Genomic DNA, 21,487 nt, shown 5'->3' on the forward strand with positions numbered 1-21,487 from the left:
ACGTTGCGGCTGGGGAGCGCTGCGCCTTCTGATTTCTATTTCTTAGCACGTGAATGCTTTTGTTTAGTTTTGGGTTTAGACTTCACCTGCCCGAGCAGGTTATAAAGTGTTGCAGGGGTGAGGGATCGCGGAAGACGCCCTCCACCCACCTCGCACACTCTCCCCGCAACGTGAACCTGTCGATAACCGACTCAGGCCAAGGCTTCTCTCCGCATCGCTCTCTGCCCTGAAATTCTCCGTTGTTTTTCCTGCGGCCGCCTCAGCACGCGGCGCATTTCACCACGAGTGACCTTTCAGCGAGCGCCTCCCTCTCATCAGTTAGACGGCCCTCATTCGGAGCTGATAGAACAGGCACGCTGCGTCCTTGTTTTGCCAGAGTTCACGTAACGTTCATTTTTTGCTCAGGAAACTGCGGTTGGTGGTCCATAGTCTGACCAATTTTTTGGGCACCATTTCTGAAATCCCAAATATTCAACAAGCTCAACACGTATGATCATCTTTTGCCTGTTGCTTTTCAAACAGATTTTTCAACTCCAAAGCAAAGGCCACTTTTTGTTGTAAGTCAGGGTTTAAAGTACGGACCAATGAGACATTTCTGCCTCTTCCTACCCATTCACTGGCAGTCTTCCCTTGGCTTTCTCTTCTTCCTAGTGACAGTCCCAATATACACAAATGCATTCTGCAAGTGGGATTTTGTGCAACACTGTATCGAATGTATTGCAGTCGTCATTGTAGACTTACATCAACTACGTTGCTTTCATCTGTAAATCTTGTAATTCCATCACCAAAGCAATCAAGTTGTCTATGGAATGATTAGTTCCCCACACACACCTGGTGATTATGGCTCCTGGTTCTATTACCTGTGGATGCTTTCTGACTTCCACCTCTCCTTTCTCCATTATTTACTGGAGATTCAGGATGTGTGCAGATAATTCAAATTTATCATGTCTTACTGATTATTTTATAACGCCATCAAGTAGGAAGATGGTACTTTATTTCACAGATGAAGAAGCTATAACAAAGAAACATGTGAATTGAAGTTCAACGATCCAATCGTAATTTTCATCTTTAAGTCTTTGGCTTCCCTGGATCTGAAAGTTTGGTTTTGGCAGAGTTCAGATTGCCCACCATCTTCTTTGTGGTCTCCCAAACCCTTCTGACTGAGTGGGGTTGCAAACGGCCACCACACTTTATCAGCATACAGAGAACCGAAGTGTAGCTCTTCTTAACAGACTCACTAGATTTGCAGCCACTATTTGTCACACGTTCTCCATTCTGCAGAATTTGGGAAGCCATCCAAATACTGTAATTTACATGATCACTGTGCCAGAAGGTATCACTGTGCACGGAATATGCGTGAGCCTCTGTCCAAACTGTAAAAGGGGTGGGGCTGCAGTACAAAGAGGGTGATGGTTCCACGGGCAGCTCTGCTGCCCGCCCCCCAGGGGCAGGGCTCCCCAAGGCACGTGTATACACTACGTCTCTGACAGATGATCAGGCATTTGGGGATAAGAAAAGAAAATAAGAGGCGAGAAATCGGGGAGACACGTGGCCACAATCTTTTCTGACCTGAATGGGAAGTGGGTAGCAGTCGCTGTCTCAGAGTGCCTTTCCCCTTGCCCCACGCGGTGTCACGGGCACCCACGGCCAGGAGGGGATGACCCTGCGTGGGGGGCTCCCGGAGCTCGGAAGCAGAATGGGTGCAAGCATTGCCCCATTGCCTTGGAGGGAAGTGGTATTTGCTTCACATCACACATCAAACGAACAGGACTGTTCGCAGCTGAATCAAGGTAAAGCTGGACCTAAAGAGGGACTATCCGGACGTCCGTGGAGATGAGCGCGTGCATGGTGTCGGGATGCTGTCTCAGCATCTGCCCACGGTCCTGCTTACAGGATGTTGTCCGAATGACCACAGCTGAAAGAAGCAGCATCGAGGTACGAGCACGTGGCCAGAAAGGACGGCGCAGGGAGTGGGGAATGAGGTATAAACCCGTCTTAGAGCCGAGGTCCATTCCCCATCAGTTTTATAGCTGACTCCCCCAGCTCCCAGACAGGCCTGTGATATCTGCATTATTACAGCGTCTCTGCACCGCCCCTCGCGCTTTTATAATGTAGGAAAGAGAGAGATTGATTGGACGGTGAAACTCTTCAACAATTTGCAGAACCTCTGCATTCCGGTCATTAATCTTTCCCTAAGTGCCCTATCGTTAACTTGAAAAATCAGCCGGGCAAAACCTTAGAGTAGGCTCATGTAAATGGAAACACATAAATAGTGCGCCGGAAGGGAGATGGGGCAACGCTGCCTGAGGATCCGTAGCAAGATGATATATTAAGCTGTTTTCCAGAATGCTTCATCCAGGGGAACTTCGTTTACCCATAAACCTGGACTATTGAGTTAGACTAGTTTATTTTGGGCAGGGGCCTGGTAAGAACACGGAAAACATTTCCATGTTCAAGTTGTTTTCAAGTTATGCAAATGAAAAAGGACTTCTCTACCTTGTTCTCCAAAGGAAAATCTCTTTTCCCTCTGCATGTGCAGAATTCAGCAAGCAGCATCTTTTACCTAGATGTTCTTCAATGTGAAAAGGAAATAAGCAAAAGGTGTCTGGAGATTTTCTCATGTAAATAGATGTCCTCATGATGCCAGCGCTGATTGGTCTTATATATAAAGCTGCCTAGAGCACGCTATTGATGTATCAATTTTGGACATTTTGAGCCTGCTTTTTCCGATAAGATGCTTCCACACATGAATTTGTTCTTGTGTAAATAGAGCTCTTGGTCGATGCTCACAAAACCATGATGAAGCAGACAGGAAAACAGAGCGAGTCTCTCCGAGGGCGGAGACGGCCCTCGGGGGAGGGCCGGGGCGGGGATCTCGCCCCGAGGCAGCCCCGGGTGAGCGGCAGGCCTGCGGCTCCGACCCAGCCGCTCCTCAGCGAGTGCGCTCTCTCAGCTGCAAACTGTGATTTAAATCCTTTGCTGCAGGATTTGACGTGAAATGTTGGCAGTCGGAGAATGAAAAGTAAGTGTGCACCCTTGTTCCGTTGACTGCGTGGAGCTCCGGGGTCTGCCTTGTCTCCGCAGCACAGAATCCTCTTCCACCGTCGGTCACCAGCCGCCCGCCAGAGGCAAAGCCACCAGGGTGTAACTCACGCAGAACTAGGTTCAGCAGACAGACGCGGCCAGAGGGTCTCGCGAGGGGAAAGCTGGGGATGTGCTCAGACTGGTTTCTAGGCTCGGCTGAAAGTTGAACACAGGAGTCTTGTCAAGCCCGCGATGCTTGTGACTGAAACAGAAATTAAAGCTGAAAGTAGAACGAAAAGTGGCTCCCGCTGACTATACTTCTCCTTTGTAAATAGTAAGCGATTTATGATCAAGAAAGTTAAAACTTAGCAAAGGCTTGGATGTAAGTGAAAAGGCACGTAGGTTTATTTTCAGTTATTCTTTCAATGAACATTTGTGGCGAGCCTCTAGGGAGCACACCGCAGTACTGAAGGAAGCAGATAGCCACGACTTATAATCTCAACAGCCCAAGACACACACTTGGATAACAGATACTGCAATGGCCCACAAACAGGCCACACGCAGAACTTCCTGGGGCAAACCCTCTTCTCTGTTGTTGGCTACGCTCTGTTGCTGGGGAGAACAAAAGAATAATTACAGACGTCATGGTAAAGGATTTGTTTGGACTTTGATTACTAACTAAATTAATAATTTATTTTTATAGGCTAGATGTTCAGCGTAAATTAAAGTCATTTGAGTTTGTGTGCCAGGTGAATACTTTTGAACTTTCACACGTTTTTGTGGGGGGTGTAATGTCAGGGAGCCAGATTGCACTAACATTTGGTGGGAACATCTTTAACCTGCACGACTGAAAGTAATGATTAATGCTTGCACAGTATTGATTAAATGCCAGACATTGTGTACATACACATGTATAATTCATTTATTTCTCTAAAGCAACCTTATGCAGGGGACACAGCCATCATCCACATAAGTAAGCGGAGGGCGGCAGAATGTGTCACCTGGAAACATGCTGCTCTGACGGAAGGGTTATTTTGAGCTAAAGGCACTTGAAAAACAGTAGATGCAAGAAAGGTGCTTTATTTCTCCCTTTTCTTCCTGAAAGCAGGGGATGAAACCCCTCCGTGGAAGGTGTCCCTCCTGTTTCAGGAGGAGAGAGATACTCTTACCGCCAGAGACGGGAGTGGAGGCAGAGAAATCTCTACAGACAGGCATTGTCAGACTGTCTCTTCCCTCCTTTGGTCTCCCCATGTGTTTTAGCTCATTTTCCACAATTGTCTCTCTGGGTTCAACCTGGTGTATGGGCACTGAGGCTTTGCCAGTTCTTAGGGTCTTCATTTTTCTGTGGGGATTGCCATGTACACGTAAAAATCTGTGTGCTTTCCTCCTGTTAGCCTTTCTTTTTGATGGAAGTATAGTCGACTTACAATATTGTGTTAATTTCTTGTATACAATGTAGTGATTCATTTATGCGTGTATATATTCTTTTTCATATTCTTTTTCGTTATAGGCTATTACAAGGTATTGAATACAGTTCCCTGTGCTGCACAGCAGGACCTTGTTTATTTTATATATAGTAGTGTGTATCTGCAAATCCCGAACTCCTCATTTATCACTCCCTGCCCCCTTCCCCCCCACCCCCCGGTAACCATAACTTTGTTTTCTATGTCTGAGAGTCTCTCTCATGTCAGCTGAATTCACAGGTCCGGCTGGAGCCCCTAAGAGGATGAAGTTTTGCCTCCCCTCCCCTGACCATGTGATGGTGCAGCCCAGTGGAAGCATTAATAGAAATCTTTCTCTTGCAAGTCCCTTAGGGGATGACGGTGGCCAACAGTTACATACTAATCAAACACCTACCATATGGCAGGCAACAGAAATGCAAAGGTGGGCAAGACCTGATCCCTGGCCCACAGCGTCCCTTCTAGCGAGAGGTGGGCTTGAAAGCAGGTGAGCGTGGAGGAGCTGCTGGGGTGGAGACCCCGAGGGTGGGGCGGGCATCTGCCCCGAGCCCTCACAGAGGAGTCAGCACTCTGAATTCTCCGGCTGTCTTCTAGAAAGTGGTCTAGGCAAGGTGGAGTCATGGCTAAAGACGCCCCCGGTTCTAAGCATGGACTTGAGGCAGCTGGGTGGTTCCAGCTACGATCTGTCACCAGCAGAGCGGCCATCTAGGTTGCAGTGTCCGGAGCAAGTAAGACGATGTGTCCGCAGACGTGTTCCCTTTGATGTAAAGCCCTCGGTCAGCACGAGAGGCTGACAATGCAGACGACGTCCTTCAGTGAAAAGCAGAGGATACCGGAGGTCTCTGGAGATAGACCGAACCCTCCTTCCACTTGTCCCCTGTTCGGTTCACAGAAAAAGTCCATCAGCAACAGACCCGGACATTGACGTGACGTCCTGAGTGATGAGAGCGTGAAAGGTGAAAACGCAGGGAATGGATGCTTTTGAGAACTGTGCGCTCTAGGGGTTGTAGCCGCTACCTTGAATTACTCAGCAAACATCTCCGAGGTGCTGAAACTCGCCAGGGCCTGCAAAGCGCTTCATGACATCAGTGTATTGGGAATGAGATTCTATGGGTGGTGGTGTCCAAAACCGTGTGTGCGCACACGTACGTGTGTGTGCTTGGGCATGCATGTGCACGCGCCGTGTGTGTATGTGCGTGACTTAGTCTCAGATAGCAACATGTGATGTCTGTGTTCCAACATACTTTACCTCAAACCCTCCACCTGCTCTCATAAGATCTGTCTTACTTTCACACACGCGCGCGTCTCTGCAATCACCCACATCCTGTGGCTGTTTGCTGATGCTAGCGCCGCGATGGGTAAGGCTGAGCTCTTTCCCTAACTTTCACAATAACATTTTAATAGAGTTTTGAGCATTTGCAGGTAACTTGCAATCTTCCCTAACTTGAAAAAGGTGAGTGAACGGAACACGTTATTCAAATCATGAATTCCTGAAGACTCGCTGACGACAGTTGGTTGTTCCTGGCTGTCATCTTGAATCATGCTTTGCATCTTAATTCTGCCTAAGGAATGTGCCTAGGGGAAATATTTGGCCATTAACACCGTGAATCCTTAATCAGATTGCTGAGTACTTGCTTCCTAAAAGAGAAATAGTAATCATAAGAAAAGTCCAAATTTCCAATTAGAGTATAGAAGTCATCTTTATGGAATGGAAGACAAGTCATGCGCTCTTATGAGCCCTGAGCCACGTGGGAGCCACAGATTACGCCACCCGCCTGCACGCTAGATCCTCTGTCTGTGTTCAGGAGACCCACTGATTGTCCCGAAGTGGTGAACTTTCCTGCACAAGGGAAAGTCTGAGAGAGAATGACTCTGTCACAATGCACAAATGACTGTGAGGATTCCCTTCCTAGAGTCCCGGAATCCTGCCGAGCAAGGTGGCCCAGGGATTCGAGGGGCTGCCAGCGTGAGAAAAGGGTAGCACTTCTCGCCTCCCCTAGATAAGATTGTTATCGTGTGTTTCCACCATCTTTGAAATGAATTCTGAGAAACTGACACATTATTCACATGCCGCAGCAAAAATCTTTCTGAAACAAGTGTTGGTGAGGATGTGGAGAAATTGGAACCCTCCGCCATTGTGAGTGGAAATATAAAATGCTGCAGCCACTTTGGAAAACAACTTGGCACTTCCTCCAAATGGTAAACTTAGAGTCACCATGTGACCCAACAATTCTACCCTGAGGTGTACACCCAAGAGGCTTGGAAGCTTACGCCTATGCAAAAACTGTACACAGATGTTCTTATTGGCATCATTCATAATAACCAAATTGGAAATAACCCAAATGTTCATCAACAGATGGATGGATAAACAAAATGTGGTCTATTTGCACAATGGAATATTGGATATTTCATAAAAAGAATGAAGTTCTGATACGTGCTACAGCATGGACGGACCTTGAAAACATCATGCTAAGTGACAGAAGCAGTGACAACGGGCCACGTAGTGTGCAACCCCGCTTAGAAGACGTGTTTGGAACAGGCAAATCCACAGACACAGGAAGCAGATTAGTGGTTGCCGGGAGCTTGGGAGGGCTCTGGAGGGAAACGGATAGTGACCGTGGGTGTGTTTTATTTTGAGGTGATGACAATTACACAGTGACAATGATTTCACAACTCTATAAATACACTAAAACCCAATGAATTGTGTACTTTAAAAGGGTGAAGTTGCAGCGTGTGAATTATATTTCAATAAAGCAGTTATAAAAAAAATCTTTCTGAGCAGCTCTAGAGAGTCCGAGCCTGTGTGTTTGCACATTTCTGCAAATGATCAAGATTAACTAGTTGTTCTGAGATGTATTCTAGCCCGAAGAGGAAATAAAACATTAAAAAAAATAAACAAGCACAACAAAGCAATAAGAAGTGATTTTTTTTTCACACGTGTTGGAATCTCATGTTCTCAAACACCTAAAGCGAGCTTCTTCCTTTGCCTTCAGGGTGATGGAACTGCAATTTTGAAACATTTTTAGGACATGAAACGATACACAAATATTTGTGCTCTGCTTGATGGGCGAGGATGTCCCAAAGGCTCCTCTTGTTTCCTAACTCCACGATCAGTGTGCGAAGAGCTTTGAACGCAGCGCCGTGGACAGCATGCCTCGGTCCCCGAGGTCAAAAATAAGAACAGTGTTTCCTGAAAGTAATCACTTGGGAGTGAAACTCGGTTCTCACTTACGTCACCTGATCAGAAAATGCTTTTATAGAAATTAAAGTTATATGGCGCCTAGACGGGGCGATTCGGCAAACTTTAACGCTGGTTTTCCCTCACAAGCCCAGGAAAATCTGAGCATTTCCCAAACAGGAAGCACGTATTGTTTTGGGGGTGAAGCAGACCGAGGGGAATGCTGTTTCTGATGATTATCACACCTGTCCTTATTGGAGATTCCTGTGACATTTTGGGTCACTTGCTTTTTTGAAACTATTTTTAAGCAAAAATTAGCAGTCTTCCCTCATTATTGAATTGGCATAATTTATAGTTACAGAATCTGATAATTTACTGATACAAAGCACGTGAAGGTCATCACTGAACTTGCTCTAAAATAATCAACCAACAACGAGTCAGTCCACACTCGTTGTCGGGCGCATCCACATCTGTTTATGAGGTCAGAGGTCAGCGCCCAGAAGGGCAGAAATGATGATCAAATCAATGGATAGTTAAACATTTTGAGAACTCCTTATTGATTTATTTCGGTGGATTTGCATGCCCTGAGATGAGGTAGGAAGGGAGGATGTCAGGCTTCTCGGGAGGGAATTGTGAAGTTAACGAGAGTGGAGATACCCCAGCATCGGTCAGTGTCGCAGTGCTTGTGTCTGCAGCCCCGCCAGCCTCTCTGGGTGAATTCTCCACCCTCTAGCTTCCCTGCCTCTGTCTCCACACCCTGGCGTGTTCTCTGCATCAAACTCTTGCTAGCCCCTCCGCAACCTCACATCCGTTTATTCTGTTCTATGGTCTCTGAGTAACAGATTTCAAGTGGATGGCCCGCCTCTGACGTCTTAGAGACTAACATGTGTATCAGACGCATGGCATGCACATTTACAACTTGATTTTGCAGTTAAATGTGGCAAGTTTGTGCCCAGCGAAGACTATAAATTCCCGGGATTCACAGAGCGTCCTGGTTAATTTCTGCAACGCGCTCCGCACACGGCAGCCCCGCAGAGCGTGAGTGGTGACTGTGTGAGTGGAGGCGAGGAGAGGGAAGCTGGGGCTCATCTAAGAGGTGTCCGAACGGTGATGATTAAGCAAACACAGGGATGCATTCTGATCTTCCTTGTTTTGGAAGTTGAGCTCCTCTGGTCGCTGTGCAGTCAGATGTAAGGATATGCCCCCCTGAGATGCACCTGCAGAGAACTTCGATCGTCACACACGGGGCAAAGATCAGGACAGACTGGGGCCAGCTCTGTCTTGTTTTTTGCAAAGAGGCATACTTTATACAACCCCACCTTGGTCACAAAACGGCCCTCTGTTGCTCAAAGTTGTGTTTAAAATTTCAGTTCAGAATGCTCACTCGGCACCCCGGATGTCCATCTGGGGGTGACAGTAAATTTGCTCCTGTAACTGAAGTTGCAGGTTTGGTTTCCCTTCCGTAGCAGGGTGTTATAGCAACAGCGCCACAGGATCTCTGTAAGGATCATAAACACATTTAACCCGGTAGCTTGTTTTCAAAAGTTTCCAGCAGAGAGCACTTGAGTACAAAGGGGCAAACACAGTCCAAACAAACGCGTGTGACAGCAGGTCAAAGGGCTGCGCCCTGGCGAGTGATCAATCAAGCTGTCATAAACAGAAACGAGCTGTACGCTTGATAAACAGGTTGGTAAGAGGGCACAGGACATACAGAGGAACGTCTTGTCTTTCAAAGTGGAGTGTCAGTACGTCTTTGAGGGGTTTTGGCTTAATACTGGGAGTCAGACTGGGGAGGCTGCGCCTGCACCCGCACGTTGGTGATGCACATGCCTCCGCAATGAAAATGCACTTTTAGCGCTCTTGCCTGTTTCTCTCATCCTCTCTGTTCTCCTTCAGTAGATGATTTTATGCACATCTGCTCCCAGGTGCCTCTGTAAGGGGACATCGCTTTTCTCTCCCTATACTTTCCTCTTCCGGGAACGAGAGAGCAGTTAGCCATGGCAGCCACGAAGATGGAAAGGCTCTCAACACCCAGTTTGCAAAAATAAAAGCAAAACACTTCGTCACATTTTCAGAGGAGCCTAAAGCTAAACACTTGACTATAAAAAAAGAGGCTAACTTCTGCTTTTTCTCCCCAGACCTCCATGTGGTCCATGTGGCCATCTCAAGTGGTCTACTCAGAAGATGACACAAATATTTTCCAACTTTCCAATAATTTTGCTGGAGCTCAGAACACTTCTGGAGCTTAACTTCAGGAATTATATCGAGGACCACTTTACAAGTCACAGAAGAAAACAATTTCTGTCCTTTGTGTAGGAGTCAGCCGTAGTGTAGGCATGGTCAACCTTGGTCCTGAAAGGGGGAAGGAAGCCCACCACGGACGCACAGAAATGACTGCGATAAAGAAATCCACGGGCCAACCAGAAGTCAGGCAGGCTCCGTGAGTCATAGACACATCACAAAACTGCAAGGGAAGTGGGTCCAGTGATGACAGTGCTTCCAAGTGGTCCTACGTCATTGGAAACGCTTGAGAAACGGCCCCTGAATCCTGCTTGTCACTGGAGGCAGCCCCTCCTGACTCTCTTTCCCTCCCCTCCACCCAGCTGTGGTCCTTGAGCCTTGTCTCTGTAGACTGTGAAAACAAACCACGAGGAAAAGCCAAAAACACATTACTTCCAGAAGCTTTTGGTCATGAAGGGTACATGTCAGGTTAAAGCATAGGGGGACAAAGGGAACAAAGGCGTGGGAAGGCAGAAAATATGGACCCACGTGTCCCCTAAAGGACATTCTCTATGTGGACAATCCTTTTTTTTTTTTTTTTTTAACTCTAGAAACTTGCTTCTCTTTCTCGTGAGAGTGCAAGGTCTAAGTCTCCATAAATGCATTTCCATGGGAAGCCCTTCTCTCCCACATATCGCAGCCTCCCATGTACCCCTGGAACCGGGGGTTCCTACTGGTCATGGTCCCTGGTTCCCTTCTACCCTCCTGGACTGGATCACAGAGGCCCAAGCTCAGGGGTTTTGAATAGATTAGAGATTCTGTGATTGTGTTACCATTTTACACTGGAATTCTCAATACAACATTCTTTTGAGAGGTTCTCCGATCCCCTGGGCCTCTTCCCTCTGGAGAGGAATCTCCGCCCAGCGCGGCGGTGTAAGTATTCCAGGAGGCGATGCATGGAACTCTTACAGTGCCGGGCTGGCGCACGGCAGGAACTCATTTGATGAATTATTCCTCCTTCGGTAACCTCAGACAAGCATGGCGTGATCGTGACCCTCCTGACCTGAAAACTGGCCCCTGTGACTTCACTGCAACCTACAAAACCAGGAGGAACCCTTGAAGGTCCCTCTTGTCTACTTGTCGCCTTTTCAAATAGCCTCGTTTTCAGCTGTGCTTCACAGGATTTGAGTCTTCTCTCCTGGTAGGCTCCAGTCTGTTTTTACCCATGACACAAATATTTTCAAATGATCATTTTGATGGATTTGTGAATATTTATGTATCTCAGTCATCAAGTTGTACACCTTAAACATATGCAATTTATTTGTCAGCTATATTTTAATAAATCCCGGAAAAACATTTAATATATATACATTATTGTGTTACGTTTTGCAGTTTGCTTTTTTTTTTTTTTAAACTTTAAGCTTCCTTTTTAAAATGCTCTCAAGCCATATGTTAAATGATTCTAATTAAGTCTTGTTACGTAGACCACGTGCTGTACCAAACCTCCATTCATGTCCATCCTCCGATGTCGGTGTGTTTCAGTTTTTAATAAGTGAAAACCACAATCAAGCCTCCATGTATGCAGGTTCAAAACCTGCCCGAGGTCCTGGGGATGAGATGGACAAAGCCAAGACTTGAACCCAGATGGGACCAGTTCCTGGGCCCAGGCTGTGCTCTGCGGGCTGCTCTCTCTGGTTCTCTGTTTTGTTCTGATTGTGGCTAAAATGTCCTCACGTTGCCTGGCAACCTCCTGTAACTCCCGCTCTTTGGAACATCAGCTTCAGGGCCATGTTTCCAGAGGCCCACCTTTCTCTCCGATAATCATCTTTGGTTGGTTATATGTCCATTTTGTAAAATCACGTACACGAGTGGCAGGGGCTGTGAGCCTGGAAACCACCTGTCTGGCTGACACCTGTCAGTCAGCTCCACGTTTCAGACACAATTCTCATTTCTTCTTCTGAATCAGAGTTACCTTTCAGGCCTCACTTCTTGCGATCTACTTACCTTTCCATCCGAAACCTTTGAACTGCCTCACTGATGCCCCAATTACGTGTGTGACTTTGGGGGGCCTTTTTTTTGGTTTCTGTCCCCAGGGCACCTGGTTCTTCCTCTGTATCAGTTAGTAGTCACCCTCAATGTCTTTCTAAAACTGGGGTCATGACTCACCCTGATGAGAGGTGGCTGGCTGGATGTTCCACATTCAGCCTGACAGACCTAGAGGGTTGAGTTTTCCAGCCATTTCCCTGTTTTGTCCCTTTGTAAGACCTAAGAGCTGAGGCAGCACCACAGCCTTGCGTTCTCTCCTCCCTTCGTCCAGGGCGTGATTTGGGCTGTAGTCTGTGACACACCGACAAGGCCTTTGACTTCCACCAAGATGCTGCCCACCACGCCCACCCTTGAGCTTGCAGTGTGTCTCAAAGCACAGCTCCATGTTTGGTATGGGTGCATTCGTTTGCTACAGCTGTCATCACAAAGGGCCACAAACTGAAAGGCTTAGAATAATAGCAATGCATTGCCTCAAAGTTCTGGAGGCCAGAAGACCCAGATCAAGACGTTGACAGGGCCGTGCTCCCTCGGGAACTAAGCTAGACTCCCTCCTTGCCTCTGCTGGCTTCTGCTGGAGCTGTGCCTAGATGCGCCTTGGTTTGCAGCTGCATTATTTCAGTCTGCGTCTGTCTTCACATGACACCAACAGCAGTGTCTCTCTTCTGTTTAAAGGACGCCTGTCATATTGGATCAGGGGCCCACCCTAACGATCTCCTCTCAACATGCTTGCATCCGCAAAGACCCTATTTCCAAACAAGTCAGATTTACAGGTGCTAGGGGTTTTAAGATTTCAGGCTTTCGGAGGATACCGATCAGCCCATAGTGGTGTATAAACTTGCTGCTTTTAAAGGGCGCATGCTCTTTGTCAGCCATCGCTTATCATAAACCCCACCGGGCCAAAGCTCAGTGTAATTAGGGAGGTTACATTTACCGTCCTAAGTGATAACTTCAAATTCACATTATTTATTATGCATTGGATATTGGCCAAGAGACACATAGGTCCACACATCTTGTTTTTTTGCTTTTTTCTTTCTCTTACTCCTACGTGAGTATTTCAAGACATGGGCATCTCATTATCCACATCATTCCACATCACACTCAGCACTGCTAACGTGCCAGGCAGCGTTCTAGGAGCTGGGGGGCCGGGAGCCAGCACTGGAGGAGCTCCTGCCTCACGGGGCTTGAGGTCAGCTGCAGGGACGACCCTGGCCACTCTAAAGGGAAAGTGGAGGGAACTCCGCCCTGCTCCTCACCAGACCTGGACCACGGATCAACCACCTGACTTCTCTGAGTCCCAGTGTGCTTACCTGTTCCGAGGGGATAACATTAGTAAGCATTTCATAGCGTTTTGGGAAGGATTGACTAAATAAACCCACGTCTAGAACAAGTCCAGATGAACGGTCAGTGGTCTCCAAGTGCTGGTAGAGAGGTCTACCCTCACCTGGGGACAGGAAACCCTCCCTGCAGACATCAGGGGAGCTGAGGCCTTGAGGCACTGCTGGGAAAGATGGCAGAGGGGGGACCTGACTCTTCGGGACACCTGCTTGTGGAGACGAAGTGAAGCTGACCTCCTTCTCAGTCATGCTTTCCAGAGTTTTGTCTGAGCCTCCCACGTGCTCCCTCTCCTTAGCCAGCATGGCCTCTTGCCGCATGATTGAAGATTTCCAGAACGTACTGGACTTCCCCACCCTAGGAATTCCACCATTTTGAAGACCGGCCCCCAGTGGGACTATTTCATCTTCAAGACTGTGATGTTCACACGCATCAGTGCTGGGTTAGACTTCATCTCGGGAGCCCCGTCTTGCTGGGATATATCTGAGGACACCCCCCGAGGAGCCACAAATATTTCCTACCTGATCATAGCCCTGCGGTGACTTTAGGCCAGGGCTCTGTGATCTTTTTCCCTAAAGGGCCAGAGAGTACATTTTAGGCTTGCCAGTCCTATGGTCTTTGTCACAACTGCTCAGATCCACTGTGGCAGTTCAGAGACAGCCAGAGGCAGTGAGGAAATGAATGGGCAGACTGTGTTCCAATAAAACTTTATTCATACAAACATTCAGCAGGCAAGATTTTCCTGTGGGCTGTAGTGTGGCTCCTGCCACCTTGGACTCTAATGTTAAGTTGCTATCCACTCTGGGGCCACTGCGGATTCGTGCCTCAGTTCAACACAGTAAAAACTAAACTCCCCTTCCCACTAAAGTTAGCTCCTTCCCTGGTTCTCCCTGCACAGGGCAGTGATAACTGTGATTTCCAGCTCATACACAGGAGAACATGTGAGGCTGAATATCTGATACACCCTTTCTGCTCACTGCCACGGAGCTCACACCTGTGGGCTTCAGGCTCCACAGCTGTCCTGGCTTTCGTCAGCTGTGTTTGCATTCTTGGCTTGGGGGCTGACTGATCTGCCTTCAGCTTTTATCTCCAGCTCATCCTTGACACGGCGTTTGGGTTAATCATTCCTAAAATTTGCTTTTATGAACACTGTCCTCTCTAGTCTTTAAAATCTACCCAAATCTACGAAACCTCAATCTGCCTTTCTCCTTGTCTCATTCTCTACACGACCCGCTAACGCTATTTTCTTTTTTGTTTGTTTTTTTTTTGAATTATTCTATTGAGATATAAATGATATGTAAAAAGCTATAGATATTTAATACATACAAGTCTGTGAGTTTTGGGATCAATACACAACCTGTGAAACCGTCACCACCAACAAGGCCAGAGGCAGCTCCATCACCCTGCGGTTTCCTTTATTAATTTCATCCTTAGTATTGCATGTGTGTGTGTGTGTGTGTGTGTGTGTGTGTGTGTGTGTGTGAAATGAGATCACTGAACATAAGGTCCACCCTCTTAGCAAATCTGAAGTTGAATAGTAGAGCCCTGGGATGTATTCCTCTTGCAGAACCAAACCTTTGTACCGTTTGACCCTCACCTCTCCATTTTGCCCTCGCCACAAACCCTGGCAACCATCGTTCTACGCTCTGTTCCACAGAAGCTTTCTGCATCTGAATGCTTATATCACCGTTTGGGGTTCTTAACTTGCATACTAAGTTTTTCGTTTCTTCCATTCATTGTGCAGGTGTTTTTGCAGTCTTGAGGTGAGATGTTTCATCTGTATGTGTATCTATATGTGAGCCACAGAACCATTTTAATGGCCTATCATGCGAAGGTCAGTTTTCAATAAAGTATAATATACTGCCAAAAATTGATGGCTTGAAGATATTTTTAAAGCACTCTTGCCTATAAAGGGAAAGCAACAAAACTTGCTCCCTCTTGAAGTGGAACAGAGCTTCCAAGACGCCTCTTGGGCATCGCCCCTGCGTGGCCCTGAAGGAGATGCTGGTTCTGACTTACAGGAAAACTCAAGTGGTTGAATATATACTCGGTATAATAAAAATAATAAACAAGTAAGCACCAAACTATGTGGTCTCAGTTTGTGGGTGCCCCTGAAGTGAACAGTATCTGTGTTTATTTCTTGTTCTTTACAAGTGTGACCTGTCTCTCTGTGGGGCTGGGGATTATGTTTGGTACAAATCCCTGACGGGCCTCTGCATGTGAAGAAGCCCAGCTCAAAAGCACAGTCACAGCAGCATCTGGACGTTCGAGCACTTCTTTAAGTGATGCAACGCTCTCACGGCACAAGCTGGTCACGTGTGCCAGCCCAGCCCCAGCCCGGTGGAGACTTCCTCAGATGCTGGCTGTTAAGTTCCCTGACATACGAAGAAAGAAATAAAAAAACTCAAGAAAAACCCACGATGTTTCAAAAGTTCGCCCTCTCCTTCTCTGCCTTCTGTTTCTCTTCTAAGAAATTGTATATGGTGGCAGGGGAGGGTGTAGCTCAGTTGCAGAGCACATGTTTAGCATGCGTGAGGTCCTGGGTTCAGTCCCCAGCCCCTCCATTAAAAAATAAATAAATAAATAAATAAATAAATAAATAAATAAATAAATCTAATCAACTAACCCTCCCAAAAATAAAAAGAAAAAAAGAAATGGACTATGGTACACTGTCACATGTTAAGATTCAGAGACATCACTTGAGTTAATCTCCCAATTTTAATCTACTTTCCTGCTAACTACTGACCCACACACCCACACCCGTGTGCATTGGTTGCAATACTTTCATGATTCTTCATTGTCTCCCCATAATGTGGAAGAAGAGGGAACAGAACTCATCTCATTTGGATACCAGTCTACAACGTGCCAATGCTTTTCCCATGCGAGTGAGAACACAAGACCAAAACGTCCTTCCTTTCCCCTGGAAGACGTCTCTTAGACATACACACTCCCAGTCTGCTCTGCAGGCAGACCAAAGAGGAAGAGCTGGACTAGGACGTGACATTGGGCTTCCTGGGGCAGCTGATCTGGGGAAGGAGAAACTCTCGTCTGGGCTACAACAGTGTGGACGCTTGCCACCTCTGAAGTGGGCCAGTTGGGAAGGACCAGGAAAGTGTGGATCTATTACTGCTGAAGGGAGTCCACCATTGACTAGAAACAGAAAGACCTTTTCTTTGATCCCAGGTAGGTCATTCTAGCCATCCAAACTGTGGTGACAAGTAAACGGTTAATTGCTGTTTCTGCCCGGAAATGACCTTTGAAGGGAGCCAGAACCATCCAAAATCAATAAGTCACTGCCAGAAATGTCACCCATTTTTATTTGCATTTCACGTATCAATGATAAAAGTGCTATTATGGTAAGAGAGATCTGAAGGGATCTCATATTCGGGCTCTGGTACCAACGTATTCTAGCACTGAAAGATGATACTGTGGATGCCAGTTAATTCGTGGGTACAGGTATGGCTGTACCTGTCAGGTGAGGCACCTGACAGCCCTCATGTACTGCAGGTGTCTAATGAGTGTCCTTTGGGCAGTGGTCACAGCCCTTATTTGCATTAGGTTGTCGCAGTGACTCTGACACTCAGGTTTTTGACAGCCAATTGACTTTTTTCCCTCCAGTTGGTTTGGTTATAAAGTGAGGTGTAGCATATTAATGACTGACATTCATGTCAGAAGATTAAATTGAATGCACTGCATTGAAATCCATATTGGCTATTAAGATGTAGACATAAGAACATTAAAAAGAGAGAGAGAAGCCACAGACTGTTAACACTGATGGCCCATCTCAACCAGTGCTCCCCCTTCTATAGTAACAGAATATTTGATTTATGATCTGCCGATCAACCCTCCCCCATCCCCGAGCGTTGTCTTCACGTTGTTCTGCTCTTCATTGTTTTGCTTTTTGTTACTATATGCTTTTCTCACAGCCCTACTCCATCCTTACATGAGAAGATGCTTTTATAGACACAACATTGTAAACTGACTCTAACTCAATAAAATAAAATTAAAAAAATTTTTTTAATTTAAAAAAAGAAAATGCTTTTTTATAAATAAGGGAGAGCTTATTCTCATTGAAGATAAGCTTTGTTCACTCAGAAGATGCCAGATTCCTTGTATACTAAATCAAGATCCTCACCAGGGTACCTAACTGAGGCTGACCGGGAAGGATGTTCAAAGAATGGAGAATTCTTTGCAGTGAATATCACCCCCAAACCTTGGAAGTATCAATGGTCTACCCTAAACGCGGGCTGTGAACTAGGAAAAGCCCATTTCGAAGGTGCTCTGGGCCAGCTGAAGAAAATGACTGTACGTCAGACTGATGTGCCACACATGTGTGTGCAGAACTGATTTATTATTGAGAATGGCGAATAAACAGATTAGAGAAGAGTAGCCTTTCGTTGGCACCTCTCCCGCATCCCTAGCACCCCCACCTTCCAGTTAAGTGGTGCTGTTCCTTCTCATCTCTTAATGGCGCTGCTCTTTGGGGGGTCGGAGAGAATTGAGGGAGGGCCGTTTGCTTCACTCCATCAAGGGCTCAGATGTTAACTCCATGCAGAAACAGCCTCACACACACCTAGAATCACGTTTGGCTGCACGTCTGAATGTCCTGTGCTTTAGCCAAGTCGACGAGTAAAATCAACCATCACACCTCCGGACCCAAATCCCCAGCTCCTTTAAAGATGTTTTCATAGTTGAACGAGACGGGGATGTCGCCTCCTCTCTTGGAATATGTTAAGCGTCTAGGAAGATGAGTGATGACTCACATGCACAGTGTGGACTGTGGGTAACGGCGTGCATGGGATTAATGAGATACGGGGTCTCAACCAGCCAGTTTGTAACGGGCGTTCACAGCATGTTGCGCGCGAAGGGCCCGCGAGTCCTTCGGATATAATTTGCCTCTCCAAAGGCAAAAAGGACACACCCGGGTGTCCATGCGCCCCCAGCGTGAAGACTTCTCTCCAAAAGAGCCTTGGGCATATCCAAAAACCTCCGTGAGCCAAGCACTGTTGAGATGACGCTTCACACCCTTCTTCTTCTGGGAGTAAATACTGGAGGGCAAGAAATGTGCCTGCTGCTGAAGTGCCTGCCCCGTTTCACAGGATGAGCCCTCCATGCTCCAAGAGAAGGATGGGTCCAGTGTGGGTGGAAACGTGCTTCAGCTCTCCCGTGCGGAAGGTCATCGCTTGCAGGTAAGAAAGATCTTTCACGGAGAAACACGCGTGCACACATGCACACACACGTGCATACACACAGAGCAACCAAAAAATGAGAAGGGAAGGGAGAGAGATGAGTTGAAAAGCCGTGTACCCCTGGGACTTCTACTGTTCGTAGGCAATTTTCATGTCAATGGGAAAATAGAAAATGTGAATAAGAGCTTGTTTTTCAAACCTGAGGGAAGATTCTATCTTTACCCCTAGATTCCAGTGAGTTCTGTGAGAGCTGTCAATTTAGGTCGGCTTCTTAAGTGAGACTCCGAGCGCACCTCTCCTCGGAGCAGGGCTGGCTCGCTGTCACAGACATAATGGAATCTCTGCTCCTCTCGCCGCGTCTCGAAGCTGTAGACACCCATAGCTTTACTATTTTTAAGTTAGAATGGTTACCCCAAACTCAAGCCCCTTTCTGTAGATAAAGTAACTCCTCAGTTCCCTCTTGACGATTTCCTTTCCCGTCAGTGCAGCTGATTAAGAAGACCCCACGGGGCTGTACTAATTTAAATGACTTCTTTAGTGCAGAGGTGGTATTGTCTGCGTCCTTCCTTTCCATCACTGCAACAGTTTCTAAATTTGACTTCTCCCTGAGCCTCTACGGGCCCCCAGCCAGATTTGAGGCCATGACTTCACGCACTTCTGTGCGGTGTAAACAGCCACCTTTGCCTCTCAAGATGCCCCACCCAACTGCTTTCTTGGAATGGAAGTTCGCTTTTTGTTTTACGACCTAGGATTAGCGCAACACTTTGATGGGGTTCTGTGTCTGTGTGCACCTTTGTCACATGTTCCTGAGGGGTCTGTCTTACATGCAAGGGTCCCGAGGTTGATCTTGACAATGTATTTTGAATAATGGCTCTCACGGCCCCTCCATTATTTCAGATAAATGCTATTGACTATAATAAAATGGAATTCTGAAAGAAAGCCTCAGTGTGGCAGACACTGGCCAGACTTCAAAATAAATACCTTAAATATTGTACTCAACCACAAGGTTATTTATTATTTGAATTAATTTTACATGATTTAGTGGCATGATTCCTGTTCATATCAGACAGTAGTCCCAATGACATCACAGCACACATACTGCTTTGCACTCACCATAGCGGTGCGCCCGACAACAGCTCTCAGGGGGGCGCTGTCCACTGGGCTCCGGGTGCTTGGAAGGGGGGTGATCTGTACAAAGGGATTTCTGGGCTCCTTTCCTTCTTTTTTTTAAAGTGAAGTATAGTTGATTTACAATGTTGTGTTAGTTTCAGGTGTACAGCGAAGTGATTCAGTTTTATACATATGTGCATATATGTACATACATATTCTTTTTCAGATTTTTTTCTATTATAGTTTATTACAGGTTATTGAATGTAGTTCCCTGTGCTGTACGGTGGGACCTTGCTGTTTATCTATTTTATATATAGAAGTGTGTACCTGCTAATCCCAAACTCCTCATTTATCTCTCCACTCCTCTCTTCGTCCTTGGTGACTAGAAGTTTGTTTCTTATGCATGCGAGTCTGTTTCTGTTTTATAAATAAGTTTATTTGTGTCTGTTTTTTATATTCCACATATAAGTGATAGCATATGATATTTTTCTTCCTCTGTCTGACTTACTTCTCTTAGTCTGATCATCTCTAGGTCCATCCATGTTGCTGCAAATGGCATGATTTCATTCTTTTTTATGCCTGAGTAGTATTCCATTTCATATATATACATATACATACTCCACATTGTCCTTGTCCATTTGTCTGTCGATGGACACTTAGGTTGCTTCCTTGTCTTGGCGATTCTGATTCTTCTTTATAAGTCCTCAGCATCCTTGAGATTTCTCCCTCTAGTGTAAGCAACTGCTCTACCTGTTATGAATTTGTTTCCCTTTTTCCTTTGCAACCTCACCTCTATGGATATTGTGGACTTGGTGGTGAGGTGGGCAGAGGAGGTGCTGTTTCATTGCTCAGTATTGTAGAAAAGGCCACCATTGTCTTTAAATAAACTGTGTAGCCACTGCAGAGTAATGGAGCTGACTTGCTGGTCCCATCAGGACAGCCACACTGTGCTGCCATAAACTTCTCCCTGAGTCTGCTGTGGCTGCTAAAATACGTCTCTAGTCAGAGATGTTTCCAGTCATTTCCAAGGCAAATCCCTTCACTTCTCATTACACTTCCTTTAACACCATAAACTAAATGATTTGGCTTTAGCGCTGATCACATTTAATAAACAGGTATCAAAATTTTTATTGTTTCCAAAAATTAAACCCTCCCTCGCAGTCTGATGATTTCATCACTCGGAATATTCAAGAGATTGCTCCCTCGAGAATTCTCAAAAGCTGAGGTCCAAGAATGTTTTCAAGAAAAGGACAATTGAATGAAATCATGGCCTTTCTGGGGATCATGGGACCACTGACCGACTAGGCTGAAAGCTCTGTCTGATGTTTGTATTGAAAAGGACATTCTACCTGGCACCGGTGCACCCGGAGGTGAGTGAGGAAAATGGGCCACGACCTGCGCTGGAGCAGGGCCAGGACGATGTCCCCAGGCTCCTTTGGATCTTGGGGAGCTCTGCTGTGACTTGATGTGACTTTCTGCACCTGCCCCACTCACAGGCCGTTATAGACAGATTCAGGATCTGACTCGTGGCTCCTCCACGCTGTGTACAAATAAAATAAACAACAGATGCCGTCCCCCACCCCCCGGGGCCAGGGGGAAGTGTCCAGTTACCTTCTCGGGAGCCTCCCTCGGGCTGTTACAAAAATCAGCCATGCTTTCTCAGGGTATGAATGAAGTCCGCGTGGCTTACGCAGAAACGGATGCAGTGGACCTTGAGAAATCACCCTTCTTCTTCCTCTTCTGTTTTTCCTTTTGGCAGGATTTCACGGGAACTTGTGTTTATTTGTTGAGGACAGATCTTTGTGTTCATAGTTAGTTGAAAAGGATAAGAAGGAGGAAGAGGTAGTTAAATCGGGCAGGAAAGGCTTCATTGACAAACGTGGGTGCGTCTAACACAAATTTCTGTGTGTGGACTTAGTGACCTTTCA

The sequence above is a fragment of the Camelus dromedarius genome, chromosome 13 (assembly GCF_036321535.1).
Source record: "Camelus dromedarius isolate mCamDro1 chromosome 13, mCamDro1.pat, whole genome shotgun sequence".
NCBI classification, from domain to species: Eukaryota; Metazoa; Chordata; class Mammalia; order Artiodactyla; family Camelidae; genus Camelus; species Camelus dromedarius.